Below are 20115 nucleotides of genomic sequence, written 5' to 3'. Positions count from 1 at the left end.
TAATCATAGGGTGCTAACGTGATGAAAGCGCAATGTTCACGCCAGAATAACATTACCATAACTTGTAAACGATCTATATCCATGTTCGGTCAGTAGCCTACTACTGGTAATATTTGTCATGGCATGTAGACTGCAATTTGTTCAATAATTATTGCCCAGATGTAGGATAGGCTACCCGAAATGCGCTAATTAAAGCCCACAGCATAATACCACCAAAGCGTGTTGAGTCCTAATAATAATAGCGGCGTATTGTTACAGTACGTGCTAGCAAATCATGTTATCAAAGAAATAGACGTAATGTAGTAATGCACACAGATATATTGCAACAGGTAATGGTGTAGGCCTATCTGACGAAGACCTGAGTGGTTGGAACGTCGTACTTGTACACTGGGCGCAAAGAAGACTATCCTCACATTTTCCCCTTTGCAACTGTCAAAGAAATCCCATGAACACGGGAAGGCCTAGTGTAGCCTATACTGTACATCAGATGGCCTAAAGATTAGGCCCCTCTGCATGGCATTCAGTGATTTGCATGCAGTAATTTGAACACTGACCTTGATCTAGCCTAGTTTGGCTATTTAAAGCTACTTTATTGCCAAAACACAACACAATGTAAATTAACTATAACAAACAATAAAGGACTTAATCACAGAAAGTAGGCCTACTATTTTACTGACTCATTATGTTGGAAGTTTAGAAGTTTAGAACCCAGAATTGACCTACACACTACAAAAGTGCACCAAATTCAACACAAATGACTCAATACACTTGGAGGAGGTATGAGTCCTTTCTTCTCCAGATATCTTAGGATTTCGCCGTAGTATCGTTTTAGTATCGAGCATCGTGATATTTATGGCAGGTATCGTATCGAAGTCATAATTTTGGTATCGTGACAACACTAGTCTCTACACACCACACACACAGGCTGTTTATCGTCCAGACAGAAGAGCTTGAGTTTCTCACTGTGCAGACCGCAGAGCACCTCAGACCCTGCTGAGGCTCTCTGACTTTTCTCTTGTAAGAAGGACTTACACAGGTTCCTTAGAGCCAAATTAGGGCGAGGATGCCCCTTTGACGATCTCCTGCAGACTGGACATTCTCTGGATCCTTTAGTGTCCCAGAACTGCTGCAGACAGACTTTACAGACACTATGGCTACAGGAGAGGACAACAGGGTCCTTAAAAACATCACAGCACACTGGACAAGATAAATCCTCTTCTAATTTTAAAGCCATGTTCTCTCCAGTAAGAATCTGTTGTCTGATACACTATTATTTCCAATTTCAAGTTGGGGGAAAATACCTAAATTATCCTACAAGGTTAATTCTCTCCGTTTCTGGTTACACAGCAAATAGTAATATACAAAAAAAGTATATACTTTACATATAACTACTATATCACTTCTGACAAAAACACAACGCACTTGCTCTGTAACTAATGTAGAATAGAATGACCTGTTGTCTCTCACTCTATCTCATTGTGAGTGAGAGGGTGGGTCTTTGGTGAAAGAGAAATCTGATTGGCCAGCCTTCCTAACTGACCTTCCGCCTCAGATCTGCTCAAGGCCAGAGCAGATGGCATGAGATGATGGGCTCTGGTCACGGCCATATCTTCACCAACACATGCTCACGAGGAGGGACAGGAGTGTGTGTGTGTGTGCGCGTGCGTGCGTGCGGGTTCATGCATACGTGTGATGTGTGTATGTCTGTGTGTCAGAGAGAAATGTACATAGTGTCAAATTTACTTTGCATTGAAGTGATATGCTGTACAAAATAAATACATTTTATGTACAGGTGTTTATTTTATTTTATTTTATTTTAACAAGAAAAATACACCCTGTGGTTCATGGTTTTTAGATGAAGCATATAGTCTCACTGTGTGTTTTGTGGTCTACATGAGTTTGGGGTCTGTATTGATCAGAGGGACTGTCCTGTATGGTCGGGAGAAAATGCCACAATGCCCCTCATCGCTGAAGGTAATGTCCATGGGGGTCTCTTAATGCCCCTCATCGCTGAAGGTAATGTCCATGGGGGTCTCTTAAAGGAACACGCCACCCAATGTCAGTAGTAATATATGTTCTTACCTTAACTTTCACAAGTTGAGTCATACCTCTCCCGTGTCCGTACGTGCACTCAAAGGCTCTGGTGCGCGGCTGGACTGTGTTAGCATGTTGCTATGCTAGCGGGCTTTGACGGCAACTAAGCGTAGAAGTAATCAAAAACATCCACGTTTTACCGACTTAAATACAGTTGCACGAGTAGTTGATAGAAATGCTACGGCCACGCAACGTGAAATGTGGCGATTTTCCAAGCGAATAAACCGGAGAACTACAATGTGTGGCGCAATAGCACTTGGGAGTACTTCGACCTAGCGTAGTAGTATTGTTAACACCTAATTGTAGATCCTATCCACCACAGAGTTTAGAATCCATGCTGGATCGACCCTCAGCCTCTCCCTCCCCTCTGAGCGAGAGAGAGGCACACACACTAGAGATGCGCTGATGGGCTATTATTTCAACCATAACTGCATAGCAAAACTTATCATCCATCAGCCATCCATCAACACCAAAGTTTTTTGACCAATCTTCGAAACGGCACCCGCCCACCATCCGCTGGTTGTTTTAAGGTAGGGGGTGATGCAGCGCTGCTGACGTGAGGCTAGGAAGCCCTTGCCTGTTCTAGGAAGACTGATCCAATGCAGCAAATATATTAAAAGGCTAAAGTCGTACATTGGCTATGTTGTAGCCTATCCCCAGAATATCAGCAGCAAACTCAGTCTCTGTCTCGCAAAACAGTCTCCAAATAAAACGCACATCGGCCTGTTGCCTATATGCCAGCTTGTGACAATATATCGTCCAAAATGCTTGATTGCATTGCATTCTCCACATTTTTAGCTACATTTTCATGTACCACATCAGCATTTTTGTTCAGTAAATCTTTTGTAAATTGCTTTAAAATGAATTGCGCTGTCTGTCTGAAAAAGACGCGCTCGTGCAGTCAAAATGAATGGGAGTCTTCAGAACAGGCTTTCAGTCACCCTGACATAACAGTGTGTAAAGTAGCCTATAATGTGAATGACTTGTTATTTTATCAAGGATTTCTTTCTTTTTGCAAAAAATAAAGTACAATAGGCATTAATTAGTAGGCCAGGAGCATGTTGAAATTATGTGGCAAATTGCGTTTTTTATTACAATGATAAAATTGTAAAAGGACGGACGAAGCTGAGGCAAGCCAGCAATAGGCCTATAGGCCCGACGGTAATTGTAAAGCAATTTACAAAAGATTCACTGAACAAAAATGCTGATGTGGTACATAAAAATGTAGCTAAAAATGTGGAGAATGCAATGCAATCAAGCATTTTGGACGATATATTTTCACAAGCTGGCAGAAAAGGCAACAGGCCGATGTGCGTTTTATTTGGAGACTGTTTTGCGAGACAGAGACTTGAGTTTGCTGCTGATATTCTGGGGATAGGCTACAACATAGCCAATGTACGACTTTAGCCTTTTAATATATTTGCTGCATTGGATCAGTCTTCCTAGAACAGGCAAGGGCTTTCTAGCCTCAGTCAGCAGCGCTGCATCACCCATATAGCCTATATATATATAGGGGAGAACCGGCACAATTGTAACACTTTTTTATTTTTCCAATTCAAACTCAATTTACACAAAGACGATAGACTTGAGAGTTGTGAAATTTGACCAGAACAGAGTCGTACATGTCTACTCCATGAAAGTTGAAACAGAATTTAAAAAATATGTTATAGTTTGTCAATAATTTAACTTAACAGCCATAAAAAAGTGCGGTACAGTTGTAACAGTGCTAAAATCGTGAATCCTATAACATATTTTAACACAAAACAGTGCTGGGTTAAACAAAGAGCATCTGTTTTCATATAAAATCAAGAAAAAAAGTCCAAATGTATGACTGTTAAAGCTAATTTATTGCATTATTGATTAGCCATTGCAGACCATATTACGGTGTTATAGCTCACAATAACCTTTAAATATGCTTATTTTGGCCATATCCACTTGATAAAACCAGTAAATATAGTTGATAAACTGCTTATTTCTTACATGTCTGAAGCATTTGGTCCAACAGTGATATTTCAAGTTGCTGTGTTAACTTTAATTGGGTGATGGCGGCACAAAAATCATAATCCATAACTCGCAATGAGAATGTTCGTGCATTCGCGATAAAAATCAGTTCATTTTGCCATAGAGACTGGTGTTACAACTGACCCGCACAGGTCATGTTTTTATTTTCATTTAATTGCATGTGCTGTGACTACATAAATCAAATAGGACTCATGTTAACTTGAAACAGAGGGACTGAAGATATGAATGACATGTGATTGAAGTCCACACGCTCAAATTTCACAAAGCAAACTTAAACAAACAGTTGCGGTTAAAAATAAATAAAAAATCGCGATGCTTGAATTTTGCACCTTTTTGCTTAATATCTCTGGTCGTATTTATAGTAGACCATTCATATTTGGATGGCTGTAAGATTATACATAATTACATGATATGTGTCTGTTTACGTTTCCGTAGCTACACCATATCTTGAGAATAAAACACTGTTACATTTGTACCGCTGTTACAATTGTACCAGTTCTCCCCTACATTAAAACAACCAGCGGATGGTGGGCGGGTGCCGTTTCGAAAATTGGTCAAAAAACTTTGGTGTTGATGGATGGCTGATGGATGATAAGTTTTGCTATGCAGTTATGGTTGAAATAATAGCCCATCAGCGCATCTCTAGTGTGTGTGCCTCTCTCTCGCTCAGAGGGGAGGGAGAGGCTGAGGGTCGATCCACCATGGATTCTAAACTCTGTGGTGGATAGGATCTACAATTAGGTGTTAACAATACTACTATGCTAGGTCGAAGTACTCCCAAGTGCTATTGCGCCACACATTGTAGTTCTCCGGTTTATTCGCTTGGAAAATCGCCACGTTTCACGTTGCGTGGCCGTAGCATTTCTATCAACTACTCGTGCAACTGTATTTAAGTTGGTAAAACGTGGATGTTTTTGATTACTTCTACGCTTAGTTGCCGTCAAAGCCCGCTAGCATAGCAACATGCTAACACAGTCCAGCCGCGCACCAGAGCGTTTGAGTGCACGTACGGACACGGGAGAGGTATGACTCAACTCGTGAAAGTTAAGGTAAGAACATATATTACTACTGACATTGGGTGGCGTGTTCCTTTAATGCCCCTCATCGCTGAAGGTAATGTCCATGGGGGTCTCTTAATGCCCCTCATCGCTGTAGGTTATGTCCATGGGGGGCTCTTGCATGGTTGCCAACTTTGGGTGTTTAGCTGGAGTGAGATATTGTGAAATAGTGCGCATGCACAACATTTTTCTTAACCCTTAAAAATGTCTGTCTCCTGACTCTTTTGCTAATCCCTGATTTGTGTAAAAAAAAAAAAACTAAGACAATGTTTTGAAGTTTCTTCAAAATGTACAATTAATTGAATTGTACTAAATTGAATTTGTTGATTGCAGTCTTTTACCCTGCCAGTGGCCCTGTGTGAGCCCCCCCCACACACACACACACACCTACCACTGTGGCTGTTGGATTACAAAATCTACCAGTCACTCAACTTTTTTCCACAGCCACTAGAGATACGGTATGGACATTTGATATCATGACCAAAATGATCACGGTTATTGGTATTATTGCAATATGATTGAAATGTGCTGACTTTTTTTCTAAACCTACGCCAATGTTGGGCAGAATTCATAATTTGCCGTCCTTCATGCCCAGTAGCAACAACTAAAGGTCAATAGGACAGCACTAGTGTCATAAAAGTGGAGTGGCTTCTTAAAGGCACAATCCATTGGTGTGAGTTTCTGAGCTATCCAACTTTATCTAACTCTATACTGTAGCAGCATACTGTCCATACTGTGGCAGTGGGCAGGTGCAGTCCCATGCTGCCTTGCAGGTTGGTTTTGGCTGGCCAAAGGCCGAGGAAGTAAACCTTTAGAGAAAATCTTGAGCGCAGCTCCAAAGGCGGAGAGATGTCAATTACTTGCAGCTTCTACAGACAAGCGTAGAGTATTGCTCTGCTCTCCTTTAGACTTCCTCGGTGAGGCCGAGAGGGGGACCCTGACGATTGAGCAGCCCAGGGTCTCCTACACTCTGCCCAGGCCTGCACTCTGGAGAGGTCACTCCAGTGGCACTGTCCCACAACATCTAAAACAACAACAAAATGGGGGGACAGCCGTGCCCTACTGGTTAGGGCTTTGGGCTTGGAACCGAAGGGTCGCTGGTTCGATCCCCGACCAGTAGGAAAAATGTGGGCGGGGGAAGTGGTTGAGCACTGCTCTCCCATGCCCACATCCATGGCTGAAGTGCCCTTGAGCAAGGCACCTAACCCCTCACTGCTCCCCGAGCGCCGCTGTAGCAAGGCAGCTCACTGTTCCGGGTTACTGTGTGCTTACTGTGTGCGCTGGGTGTTCACTAATTCACGGATGGGATAAATGCAGAGACCAAATTCCTTGTATACGCAAGTATACTTGGCCTATGAATCTTTTTTCTTTTTTTTTAAAAACAACACGGGAGGCAGCAGTTACGAGTTATAAGTCAGAGCTACGGGTTGTCTCCGACTCCAACAGTGGGAGGGATCATCGTGTCCCACCGGTCAGCCACCGCCCGCCTCAAGCTGGGCAGCCCCCAGTCAGCAAGGTGCTGACCCGCCACAGTCTGCCTGCTCCTTTGGGATAACACTGACAAGCAGACTGAAAAACATGCACCAGGCAAACACAGAAAAGAGAAACAACCGATTCTACTGTACACTTCGCAAGCTGGAATGTCAGGACAATGTGCTCTCCGATGACCTACAGCAGGTTGAAGACTTCATGAAAACCATGAAAGCCATCATCGACCGAGAGCTGAAGAGGCTCAATATCGACATTGAGGCATTGCAGGAAACCAGACAGGCATCAAGTGACAGCCTCAGTGAACAGAACTACACATTCTTTAGGCAGGGGAAGGAACCTGAGGAACTTGGATTACACACCATGTGTATGACAGTGAGAAACTCTCTACTGTCTTCAGTGGAATCTCTACCCAGTGGCACACCTCCCATTCCCGTCTCCACTTGTTCACCTCCTTGGGCCCAGTCAACATCCTGATGATCTATCGCATTATTGCATTTAAAGAATCAGTTCAAATGTGGTTAAAAGGAATGAGTACATCATGCTCATATTTCAAATGTAGTGGAGTCAAAAGTACAGTATGTTTTTAAAAAAATATATAGTGTAAGACGCTTGTGAAAGAAAGATAGGCAGCTTTCAAGTGACAAAAATGGCAAACTCCCTAGTTCACATTAAAACTGTTGGATATGAAAGGCCACATGGACTACAAACAAACTACAATGTGATGACAAAAGTGATTACGAGCAGTGTTGCCAAGTCCGCTTATTATAAGCGACTTTGTGCTTGTTTTTTTCGTGAAGTCGCTTGAAAGTAGTTGTAGTCTTGGGTGGGCGTTTTTTGGCGCGGTCGCTTGTTTTGGGCTTGCTTCACATCTGCTGTTTCTGCGTAGAATCCATGCAGCGCCTACACGTACACACAGGACAATTCAAGCTTATGCCCTTGCCTCGGCCCTGCGCAATAGGCCACTCTACACTGTTGCCTGACTTGACCGCCGCAGTAACTTCGGGATGCGAGGAGTGGGCCCTAACTATTTGGTCTTGGGTTGCTTGTTTTAGGCTTGCTTCAGAGACCAAGCTGCTTGTTTTTCATCACGTGACCTGGCAACACTGATGACGAGCCCCTAACTGGGAAACTCTGTTAGCAAAATCTAGCCCCAGTTTCCCACCTCTGATTCCCACATGAAGTGACGTGAATGATGCAGGATGATGACGTTTTCACTGTGGAAAAGGTTTTTCCGATGTCCATGAATGCACGGTCTAGCTGTGTCTCTGTACTCAGCCTGTGCTTAGATCGGTAGATTTAAACACACATGTTTAAAATAGATTTTATCATGAACACTTTAATCTAAACATTAGTATTACAGACTGGAAAAACATGCATGTTTCATAGAAATCACAACTTGTTAACATAGTACAATACAGAGTCCTCAGTCTCATTACAGCATGGTCAGATTTTCCAACATGGGTTGTGATGTAGACGAGCTTATGAATAAAGTGTCAAATTGAAAACTGAACAACAATTTGTCACATGTAAAACAACAAACAAGCAGAGCAAAGGGGGAACGATAGCAAGTTTGTTTAGTAATGTATAACTGCACCATTCACAAGCTGACTTAGATAAAAGCACCTGCTAAATGGATAAATATAAAGGCACAGAGACAAAAAACATGAACCACATGACTTAATACCAATACTGTTGATATACACATACTCTACAGGGAATCTATTGTCTTTCAAACCTCCTGCAGTTCAGATTATCTCCACTAGATGAAGCTATTGTCCACAAATGTTTTTTCCTGATTGACTAGATAGATAGATAGATAGATACTTTATTGATCCCCAGGGAAAATTCAAGGTCTCAGTAGCATACAGACAACACACACACATTCACTAACAGCAGAAAAAGTAATTAAAGTATATAATATATAAAAACACAGTTAAGCAGTAGAAATATTATATTATATATTTATATTATAAAGAATATACTAAATATACTAAAATACAAATTATAATAACTAACACTTAATCTAAATTAATTCTAAAAAACAGTATCCACATAGTGGTGATTAATCAATCAGGAGGCACTTGTAATCAGGAGGTATTCAATGCTGGGACTCAGCTGCTGAGTCTTCTCAAAGACTGGCGGCTGTTAAGAGCAACGTTTTTTGCCAAAAAAATAAAGCCAAAACACGTCCGTGAAGTTACATGCAGGTCTCTTTTACGGAGGAAACCCATGCTAAAATAAAACTCTGTAGTCACGAATTTGATCGTGTTGGTATGAATATATGTTGTAGTATGTGATTCCTACAGTGTAAAAAAAATATACTAACGTCTTAGAAAACGTTGTAAAATAGATTAAGAAAGCCACCGCTATGGTGATTGGTAGATTGATTTGTTTAGATCCAGTGAAATTGCTGCCTTGGCAACGCTACGTCATGGCTTCGGTACTCTATTGTGTTGACGTGTAATGTATTCTGAGCAAAGGACTGAAACAAGACGGTCCACTCAGCTCTGAAAACACTCATATCAAGCGTGATATATCCTGGGTGTTATCTTATACAACACCCAGATCAAGCGTGATTCAAACTTACTCACACACTTCCTCCTCCTTCTCAGGCAGTAAGTAGGGGAGCGCAAGGCACAAAGTAACATGGGGTTACACAGACTATTTGCATAGGGTTTATCAGGGCATGAGTCTGGAGAATGTGTAGCTGTATATTGCACATATTTGGGGTACTTTTGAAACAGCAATAAGAACCAGAGCAAAGAATGAATCAGAATTAGATGTGTTAATAGTTGCAATTTGCTTTCTAAAACCAGCTAATGATATTCTCTTCACATCTCTGCACTGAATGCGTGAAGTACAGTAGCATCTCGTGCTTTGGTGTAAGAGAGGAAATCTGATTAAACACACCCACATCTTTGAAATAGGTAAGAGAAAGCAGTGCATTTCCCATAACCAATGACAAAGTTACAGAAAATCACATATGCAGAAAATATTTATATAACGTTTTTTTTTTGGTTTTTTTAGAAGTTTTCTTAGGAGGGACAGAGGGTTTCTCTGATGAGGCAAGGCTCGCCTCTGGGGGGGCAGTGGCCACGCCAGCCCCCAGTAATTCAACATAATTGGAAGGAAACATTCCATACTGGCCATCAGGGCCAACTCCTCTCCACCATCCATCAATCAACTCTATTTCAGTTATGATGTCATCTAGGTCAAAACTGATCTCATCATCACCATCTGTTGAAGGGAGAAAAGATTAAAGAAAACAATTTATTATATTTGCATGCATGTTGTAAAGTCTATCCTGGGTGAGAAGAAATCATGATGTACCTGTCGCTCCATATACTCACCTGCTTGGTAGTCATACAGAGCTCTGGCACTGAGGGACCCATCACCATCCCCTCCCACTGCAGCGGGCAACACAATTTCTGTGGAAAATCAACATTATATGGTCATTACAAACTGAAAAACGACACAATGTCTGCTCATGTTGGAAAAACTAATATCAATAACATCAGTAAGGGATAATGGACGTCACAGTGTTCGGTTATCAGAAAAATAATGCACATTCGAGGTGGTAATGCGGCCTTGATTGCAAATTGATATAGACGTGTGGTATGGACAAAAAAACTGAAGCTATTTGATAGGTGTACAATTATCAGAAAAATAATACACGTTCTAAACACATCACAGTAGGGAATTCAACCAAGTAGTGCTTAACAGAGGTCGGTTTGTCTGCTGCTCACGGCCCTCGAACCCGCCACCTCAACACACACCGGCATGGGAGTCGAACGCTCTAACCACTGAGCTAAAAGCCCAGGCTCCCAACTCAGTGGTTAGAAGCGTTCTTAAGGTTAGGGGTGTGAGGATTTACACACGCAACTAGCATGTTAGCTCAGTTCGCCTCCGTTATAGTGGTATAGATGTGAGCTATCATTGAAGGAAGATTGAAATGCAATATTTTGTAGTTGAAGGATGTTGTTAGTTGTGTGTTTAACAATGAATGCAAGTTTGTGGAAAGAAAATGTAACATACATTGCCAGGGCTCGACATTACCGGTTTCCCGGTTGCCTTTGGCAACCAAATTGTGACAAGTGGCAACCTGCTTATCACCCCTGGTTGCCCCCATGGCAACCACATATTGTAGCCCACTTTTTTCTTGCACTTTTTAATGATTTTCATTACAATAAATAAATAATTATTGATGTAATTTGAGCATATGCGTTGCTGATGGTTAAGTTGGCGTTCTGACTTGTTCACTACATCCCCGCTCTCAGACATTTGTTATATTTCCCACATGTGCAGGGTTGTGATACAGAAATGCATTTTTCACTTGCAATGGATGGAACAGATTAGCCTAATAGCCTATATCAAACCATGTTAAATTATTTCGATTTGGCATTAAAACTAATCAGACTTCATGTGTAAGCAACACTAGATAACTAGATAGATAGATAGATAGATAGATAGATACTTTATTGATCCCCAAGGGGAAATTCAGGGGGTCTCAGTAGCTAATGTTAAATTGCAAAATTAAATGAAAGTAAGGGTACTCAGGACTTGTGCTTTCTTCACTGATAGGCCACAGGAATGTCATGTTCATCCATGCCTACTACAGCCACCTCAAAGACCTTGAGGCTGATGAGGACCAGTCTCACGCATCAGAAGACATGAAAATTGGTGAAAGGTGTGTATGCTCACTGCATTCTGAGAACAATAATATAGGAAATATTTAAGGGGGGTTTATAGCCTGCGTGTTCCTGGTCAACATGTAAACCTTGTTGAAGATACTGTAGTCTGAGAACTCAATCCCAAAGGAAAAGCTTTGGGCAGGCATTGGAGGCTAAATACCAGTGATGCCTTGTATGGGAAGGGCATTGTAGAGTTGCCAATATCTAGTCTGACAGAGGAATTTAAGTGTGCTAAGGCTAGATTGGAAATGACTCTTATTCAGTCCAAGGACCCAGTGGTGAGGAAAGTTGCACCCACAGTTAATGCAGGGAGGAAGTTGAACCCAGAACAGGCAGTTAAGCAAGCTCAATCAGCATTGAGGCATAGGGATATAATGGGCCATGTGCAGCATGGGCAAGGGGGTCTAGGGGTGGGCGTAAGTAAACCCTTGTGGAGCAAGGCTTCTGCAGGAGAAAAGAGGAAAATGGTAGTGAAGGAAATGCATAGACAGGAGGAGACTGTAAGATGTACTAAGCAGGCAAAACAAGGGCAGTGGGTGAACTGGGAAGGGGTGGAAAAAAGACTGATTAGATGGAAAGATCTATGGGGCATGGAAGCTGGTAGGATCAGATTTATGTTAGGTGCTACATATGATGTGCTCCCATCTCCCAAGAATTTAAGCCAATGGTTTGGTGAGGATGATAAATGCATACTTTGCTCGTGTGTGGGCACTGGGCAGCCTCCACCATCCTATAAGGGTGCAAGGTCAGTCTCACCCAGGGGCGGTATACGTGGCGTCATAACCAGGTATTGAAATGTGTGGCAGCGGCAATTGAGGATAAAAGGAGAAAAGTCAAGCAGGCAGCTCACTGTGCTGGGATTAAGTGTGTGCTTCACCTCACTGTGTGTTCACTGTGTGCTGAGTGTGTTTCACTAATTCACATGTCTTATATTCTAATTTCTTCAAAGTTGCTATTTTTTTTTTAATTTAATACCATATTCAGCAAGCCATAACTTGACAAATATTCATCTGTGGGCCAAATAACTTTGCATTCATTCATAGTTTTGATGCCTTCATTGAGAATCTACAATGTAAATAGTCATGAAAATAAAGAAAACGCATTGAAATGAGAAGGTGTGTCCAAACTTTGTATACTGATGTATACAAAGTGATTATACAAACTGATGTATACCGTCCACTGGCTGCTGTATTTAGTGTGGAGGACTGTGTGTGTGTGTGTATAAGTATAGTATAAGTATATATACTCTTTTGATCCTGTGAGGGAAATTTGGTCTCTGCATTTATCCCAAGCCGTGAATTAGTGAAACACACTCAGCACACAGTGAACACACAGTGAGGTGAAGCACACACTTAATCCTGGCGCAGTGAGCTGCCTGCTACAACAGCGGCGCTCGGGGAGCAGTGAGGGTTTGGGTGCCTTGCTCAAGGGCACTTCAGCCGTTCCTACTGGTCGGGGTTCGAACCTGCAACCCTCTGGTTACAAGTCCGAAGCGCTAACCAGTAGGCCACAGCTGTGTGTGTGTGTGAGCTGTCCACTGTGTGTTATACAGTACTTAGCTATTTAAGGGCTGATCTATTTATTTACACACATTCTATTTCTCTAGTGTAAAATATCAATAAATGTTAAATGTTTGGACCTACCATACACTGACTCCTCTGTGGACGGTTTGGGGGCAGCAGCAGGACCTGAGAGACAGAGAGAAAGGGGGGTGGGGGTAGGGGACAGGACAGATTAAATGTCACTCATGATTATGTATTTGTTTGTGTCTGTAAGATGTACAGTAGGTACTGTGCTAAACAACCTTATATATTTTAATGCAGACGGCAAAGCTCAGAGGGTCCAGATGAGGGTCCAGTGTGTGTGTGTGTATTTGTGTGTGTGTATGTGGACTTACAGTGCTCCTGCATCTTTTCCCAGACTCTCAACTTCAGGTTTTCCAGGTGCTTTGCCACATTGATCAGAACTCCTGAAACGCTCTCTGGATCCTGCAGTTTCCACTGGGCTCTAGGATATAGATAGACAGGTAGCCGGCCAGTCAGCCAGATAGACTCAACTCCAACAACAGTGTAATTAAACCTAGATAGACCTAATTGCGCGCATCAATCAAATACATAGGTAAGGATGCAAAAAACATAACTAACTAGAATCGTAATGCCAGAGGAATTACAATAGTGGGATGGAAAGCTGCTGGATTAATGTTGGTGGGGAGATTCCTGAAAAAAAACATTGAATCACTTAATCTTTGAGTTCATACAAACTCTCTTACCAAAAAACCTTGTGTGTCTGGCGTTCTTGAGATATCACAGGGTTTGACCTTGACATTTAACTTCATCATTGAGTCCATACAAATGTTCACACTAAATTTGAAGCATGTAACCTACGTCAAGCTAGCCTGACGAGCCAGACCCACATTAAAATGTAGGGTCTGGGGACTCACCATTCCCAGTGCTCAGTCCGAGGGGCGGGAAAATCGGTTGTCTTTCAAATTCCCTCTGCACGCAATAGGATAGCACTACAACTCATGAGTCCCATGCGTTTTCCCACCAGCGGAGCTAGTTGGCTAGTTCAAACTTAAAAAAAGCTTAACTTGTGTCATGCTGTCCGCCAACAGCAACATCCACCTTCTTTGTTTTCAAGTAGCAGGGATTTCACGCCATCAATCATTATGTTAAGCCCGCCCAACGACTCTATACACAATGTCATTGGCCCTATCAAAGTTTAATTTTTCCAGCTCGCAAGCCAACGGAGAGTTGCTAGACTAGCCCGGGCAGCAAATTAAATGTATTGCCGCTAGGGTGCGTCTAGATTTCTAGGCTAAAGTCAAGCTGTTCTGAAGTTGTGACACAAGCACGAAAGCTGGCTTTTGGAAAATGTAGTTCAGAGAAAGCCTAATTGTATGCAATGCAATAGGCTACCTGCAAAACGGGGCTTTTCAGCGGTTTCACTTTCATTCTGCACCCATACTGTATAACAATTAGTCATTGAATCTACTAGTGCAGTGCCCGTTCAAACATGCTATTCCTGTAGCCCAATTACATGCCTGCAGGTAGGCCTGGTTTAAAATAGGATGATAGGAAAAAACATAATTCCAGGTAAGCATTCAATAATGAATACAGATAATATAATAATATAATAAATTTGAAGTGAGCAGAATTTAAGCATGGCTGCATGTGACATTTTTTACAAATCAAAATGACATAATCCTAACAGCTGTTTTGAGTCAAGGCTATATGCTTAGCCTATTGAATAACTTGATGATAGAGAAAACAAACAATTTTGTGGAATGATGCATCATCATATGAAATTTGCAACGGTGTGACTCAAAAACAGTCTCTGGTGGCCTATAAGTGACATCACACTCTGTCTGCCACTCGTTGCTTGTCGCTGGTTATGCTTTGCATGTGTGGCATTCTGAGACGTTCTTTAATTTGGGACCATTATCGCTCGTTTCAATGTAGGACCTTGGAGTTGGAATTGTCGTTTGCTTATTCAAAGTCTGAAGACAGTCCAAAGTAGCCTGGGCTATTCGAAGTGTCCGTTTATTGCACATAATTTTTTATGTCATTTTGAAGAGCCACTGCATACCTGTGTGTGTTGGCGTGTTGTTGCAAAATCCGCGGAGTCATTTTATGCAAGCAAACTGCATAAAGGGGGTCTTTATTGTTGAGGTCAGACATGTTAACACATCTTGCACTCGCTTAACTTTTTACCTGTGTAACCTACACTGATCCAGTTCTGCCAAAGCCTGCATGAAGGGTTTTGTTTTGTTTGTTTGTTGTCTGTCCCCACCTTCTTTCCAGTTTTCTTTTTTGCATGTATACACACTGGACTTAAGAACACAAGAAGAGATATCCGCACACTGTGTCTAAAGCTCCCAATTTAATGGTGGATGATGATACACAACGTTTCGACCACTCAGGTCTTCGTCAGGTGTAAACCAGAACAGATGCAGGGTAAGGGTATATATAGCCATTGTAAAGGACTGGGTGGAGTCCAATTATTCTAACATCCCATCTAAACGTCATACAAAGAGGTGGGACAAGTCACATAAAGAACGAGTCACACTGTAAACAATGTACACTTATGCATATTCAGTTACCCACATCTGTTTGCAAGGGTCATCCCCACACCATCAACAAATATAAACAAACAAACAAATAATACAAATAATACATGTCATAGCAATACTGAAATCTATGTCCTGGACTACCCAATCCAATTGCAATATATAGCAAAGAAATAGGGGGTGGGGGGGGGGGGTGTCCAGGAAGCACAACGTTGTGTATCATCATCCACCATTAAATTGGGAGCTTTAGACACAGTGTGCGGATATCTCTTCTTGTGTTCTACGTAGTATTTCCAATATCCAGCACCTGTAAAATTTATATAGATGTGCGTACACCTCTACACTTCAGTTACACACTGGACTTGTCAACCAGATGGCCGTATGTGGCGGTCTAATGAATCTCTGGCCACTTGCTATAATGTCCTCTACCCATTCTGTTATCAGCTCAGGATCAGGCAGAAAATTGTCTTTAGCTAAGACTAATTTATTAAGGTACGGTTCGGGGTCCTGGGGTGACAATGACAGTACATACCTTGACAGCTCAACATGCCGGTCTATTAGCTGCACCATTTTTCTGACCCCATGCTGCGCACACGCCCAACCTAGGCTGTGGATGTTTACAAGCATTGAAGGGGTATATTGATGGCAACAGCTCATACTGTGAGTGCAGAACATGGGAAGGGTCTCAGAGGATTCTGCTGCTTTGGGGTCATAAGTAGCCTGGCCTTGCCATCCTACGTACTTCCGCTCGAATTCCATCTGGGATTCCGGCCATTGGCCTCGCTCGCAAAGAACAATTCGACCCCGAGCCAAACAGCGAGCAGGAAACGGGAGTTGTGAGAGACGACGTCGAGATTCTGCGCTGTGTTTGAATTGTAGTCCTCGAGGAGTTGGCAATGGCGGAAGTTAATTAAGCAATTCAGTCCGTGCTGGCTACGCTTCCAAATATTTAGGAATTGAAGTCCGAACAAAAGGAGTGTTTAACACATTTTATTTCAGGCAAAGATGTCGTGGCCCTACTCCCTACGGGGTTTGGGAAAAGTTTGATTTATATCGCGCAGTAGCCTCGATATTAAATTACGGCGTGTTTTCAATGATCACATCTAGTTTTGACAACTGTGATGATATTGTAATGCCGAGGCTATTTGCCCCCGTGTTGGACTTTCCCCTGTGTTCCCCCATGTCTTCTGTTTTCCCGGTGTGCGCGCGCGTGTGTGTGTGCGCGAGAGTGTTTGTGTCTCCCTCTCCCTCCTGTGTCATAGAATGTGTCAATGAGTTCTGATGTGTTTTGATTGGGGGGAGGTGTCCGGGAGGGAATATTTAGGGGTTCAGATAGGTTAGCGATTGATAAGGGGAGGGAATAGAATAGGGGGTTCTAAGACGTCTAGTAAGTTTAGTCAGAGTAGAAGTGGATTACGTGCGAGTGGGTTGTGTTGCGTTGTGTTGTTGGCCGATGAGTGTGAATGACGAGTGATTGAGACCTTGATTTATCAGTGATAAGTTTGTTGCTTTGTAGTGGAAACTTCCTGCTGCCCGTATCTTAGCCTGTATATCCTTTAGGAAATAAATTACCGGAGTTTTGGAACGATATCTCAGCCTCCCCTTCTCCTAACTCCTCATCGGCGTTACAATATGTTATCTTCAACCTTACTGTCGAATAGTAATCTGCTATTCATCCACTAACTCTTAAATTTGTATTGCAAAGCCGGCATCGGTCATTTACATCCATCTTGTTCGCTCTGTCTTGGTGGTGGGGAATGGTTGTTGTAGCCTATACAGTGCACGCAATTTCTAGTGAGTAGCGTAGCTTACTTCACGATCGAGCTGGCGCATAACATACGTCACGGCCAAACGTTAGCGATTGGGTGATATCAGATCCAATCGTTTCAAACTTCTACAGAGTCCACGACTCCAGCTTGCAATCGTTCGTCAGTAGCCGAGATCCCAGACCCTTGTAGAAGCGAAGCGTAGACCAAGGGGATGGCCATTGGCCAGGCTAGGTCATAAGAGAAGAGAGAGAGAAACGGGGGGGGTTGCAGATCACTCACCTTTCCACTGTGCTCTTGTAGTTCTGGAATATAACAAATAGATAAATATTATAGTTAATGCTGACCAGATGACCAGGCACTTTTGAATTTGCTCTGGCAGATCCATCTGGTCTTCCTCCCATTCAAACAGATTTCCAAAATCAGTGAAATCACAGAAACCAATCACAAGTGCAGGCTTTATACAAAGACAGAAAGAGCAGTATGGTTGGCACCAGTTTTGTGTATAACCAACGGGCTGATGACGTCAGTATTAAATAACACAGAGGTGTATTTTCTTTGAAATTGAGTGAACAACTGCATTTAAAACTTTCATTTACAAGATGTGGTTGCTTTACTTACAAAATAATTGTAATGTACTAACTCTAAAGGATTGTAATGTACTAAAGTTTAATTTCACTGCTGGTAATGTCGTATGGCAATCAAAAGTGAACTGAGAGGTTCAGAGAATTAATTTGGAGGCTAAGAAATGTTACACCACCTGAAGAAATGTGATGTCATCAGCTCCTATTTCCTTTTCTATGGCTCTGATTGAGTTTGAAAGAAATACAATCTCTCTGCTCTTCTCAATCGTCTTCTTCATCATCTGACTCTTCTGCTCCTCTTCCTCCCTCAGTGCAGCTATCCTGGCTGCCTCTTCATCTCGTAGAAACTGGTGAAGCTTCTCAAACTCCTGTTTTATTTGTGTCTCTATTTGTTGTACCTGAATCTGCAATATTGTAAAAGTGTCAATAGAAGATTTCACACGTAAAACCATGATCCTTAATCTCTGTATGTTACCCCTGGACCTGACATATCACAGCATGAAAGACCTGTGGCCCGAAGAATTAAGAATAGAATCTTATGGTGGTAACAGGAGCGCATGTGCATGCTTTACGTGCGGTACAGCAAGCGGTAACAGACGCAGAGTGGGATACTTAATATTACAGAGACATTTCAAGCTCTAGTAGCCTCTGCTGGTGTGGGGATGGTCGTACTGCACTCAGTTTGCAAACTGCCAAAAAAAAAAGAAAAATAAGAAGGGTTCACTGGCCTGTTCTTCTTCTTCAGTGAGTTTTTTTTTAGCAGTTTGCAAACAGAGTGCATTACCACCACCATCTGCTGGACTAAGGTGTAATGGCAAGTGTACCCTTCAGCCTCGTAATGGCCGCCGGGTGAATAAGGAGATTGGTCAGTGGCGTAATGATTTTTAGAGGGTGTAAGATAGCGATTTTTGGATCATGCGCCAGACCACACCTTAATTGACAAACTCGTGGACGCAATGTTCAATTGAAGTGGAGCGCATGGCAAAAAAATCATCACTGAATTGGGTGCAAGATATGACCAGGACTTGTGTCGCGCTCGGCGTACGATAGGGATCCTTGTGTGTACAACAGTGATTGATGAAATATTCCTTATTACAATTTTCATCAACATATCTTCTTGCACGAGCCTTTTCCTTAGCAGAGACATTACTATTTGGCAAACTCACCATCATAATAGCAATGATAAGAATTTTTATTAAAAAAATTATTTTCACCTTAATGCATTTTTCTTTTGCACCACATCTGAGTTTTGCCTGTTCAAACTCCATCAACTTCTTTTGTAAGACCTCTAGTCCAATCTTCAGTTTTCCCTAAAGTAAACAAAACAAATTATTCCAGGTGTGTGTGTGTGTGTCCTTTATTTCATTTCCCATGTATTAGCCGCATTGTGTATAAACTGCGTTTTTATGCAAGTTAAAAAAAACAAAACTATATTAACTTGCCCCGTGTATTAACCTCATTGCTGAAGAAATTTTGCAAAATCAATGTATAAACCTCGGCTAATAGTTTGGATATTAAAATATTGTGTATGCATCAGAACAGCATAAAATGTGTCTTAAGGTAAATTAACTGTATTATGATGATAAGCAGTGTTTTGTCTTCTATGATGGTATGTTAAAGGCGCAGTCAGGGATTTCACGCGATTTGAAGGCCATCATTTTTTTTGCCGCATTCAGCAATCATCTCCTCATAACCACATACTGCCCATTCTGGAATACACTGTAAAAAACCCTCTCTGTAGGCAGCCCAGGGGGGGGGGGGGGGCAGCCTGTAGGAATACTCGAGGTAGGGGTGAGTACCTCTTTGGCGTTTTTCGTTTGGTCCTTACACTGTAAAAAATAACATTACATCTTACTGCAGTAACACAAGTATACTTTACTTACTAAAGGCTGACCTAGTGTTCTTACTAGAGTAACATTAGTAATGTGCCGAACTTGCATCAATGGGGTCTAAAACTTGAGATACACGAGTAAGCTTCACAACTCAGACCTGAGTAAACTGGACTCACGCAGTGCACACGCGCACAGTCAGCAGAGGGAGCATTCTGGATTCCACAGCCAACGGTCGTGTTACGGTGTGGCTGACTTTTGGGATGGGAGTGTAACACAGCTTCACCAGTGACTTGCTCTGTCCGGTAAGTTTACAGTATGTATTAATGTGTCAAATGTTTACAGTATAGGTTGAACTAACAGCATTTGTGCAAACCTGTACATTCGGTTTCATTAACAGCTGGGGTAATGTTAAGTTTAACTTGCGAAGTGGCCGATATATGCGCTAGCTGCTAACAGTTTGCAGCTAACTGATAGCAGCTATGCGAGTTAACATTGCCTCAGACCATGC

This window comes from Alosa pseudoharengus, unplaced genomic scaffold (assembly GCF_046254945.1).
Source record: "Alosa pseudoharengus isolate Yale_2024_CS ecotype anadromous, Long Island Sound unplaced genomic scaffold, YU_APseudo_1.1 YU_APseudo_1.1_scf_3, whole genome shotgun sequence".
NCBI classification, from domain to species: domain Eukaryota; kingdom Metazoa; phylum Chordata; class Actinopteri; order Clupeiformes; family Clupeidae; genus Alosa; species Alosa pseudoharengus.
Note: the sequence above shows the minus strand (reverse complement) of the source record.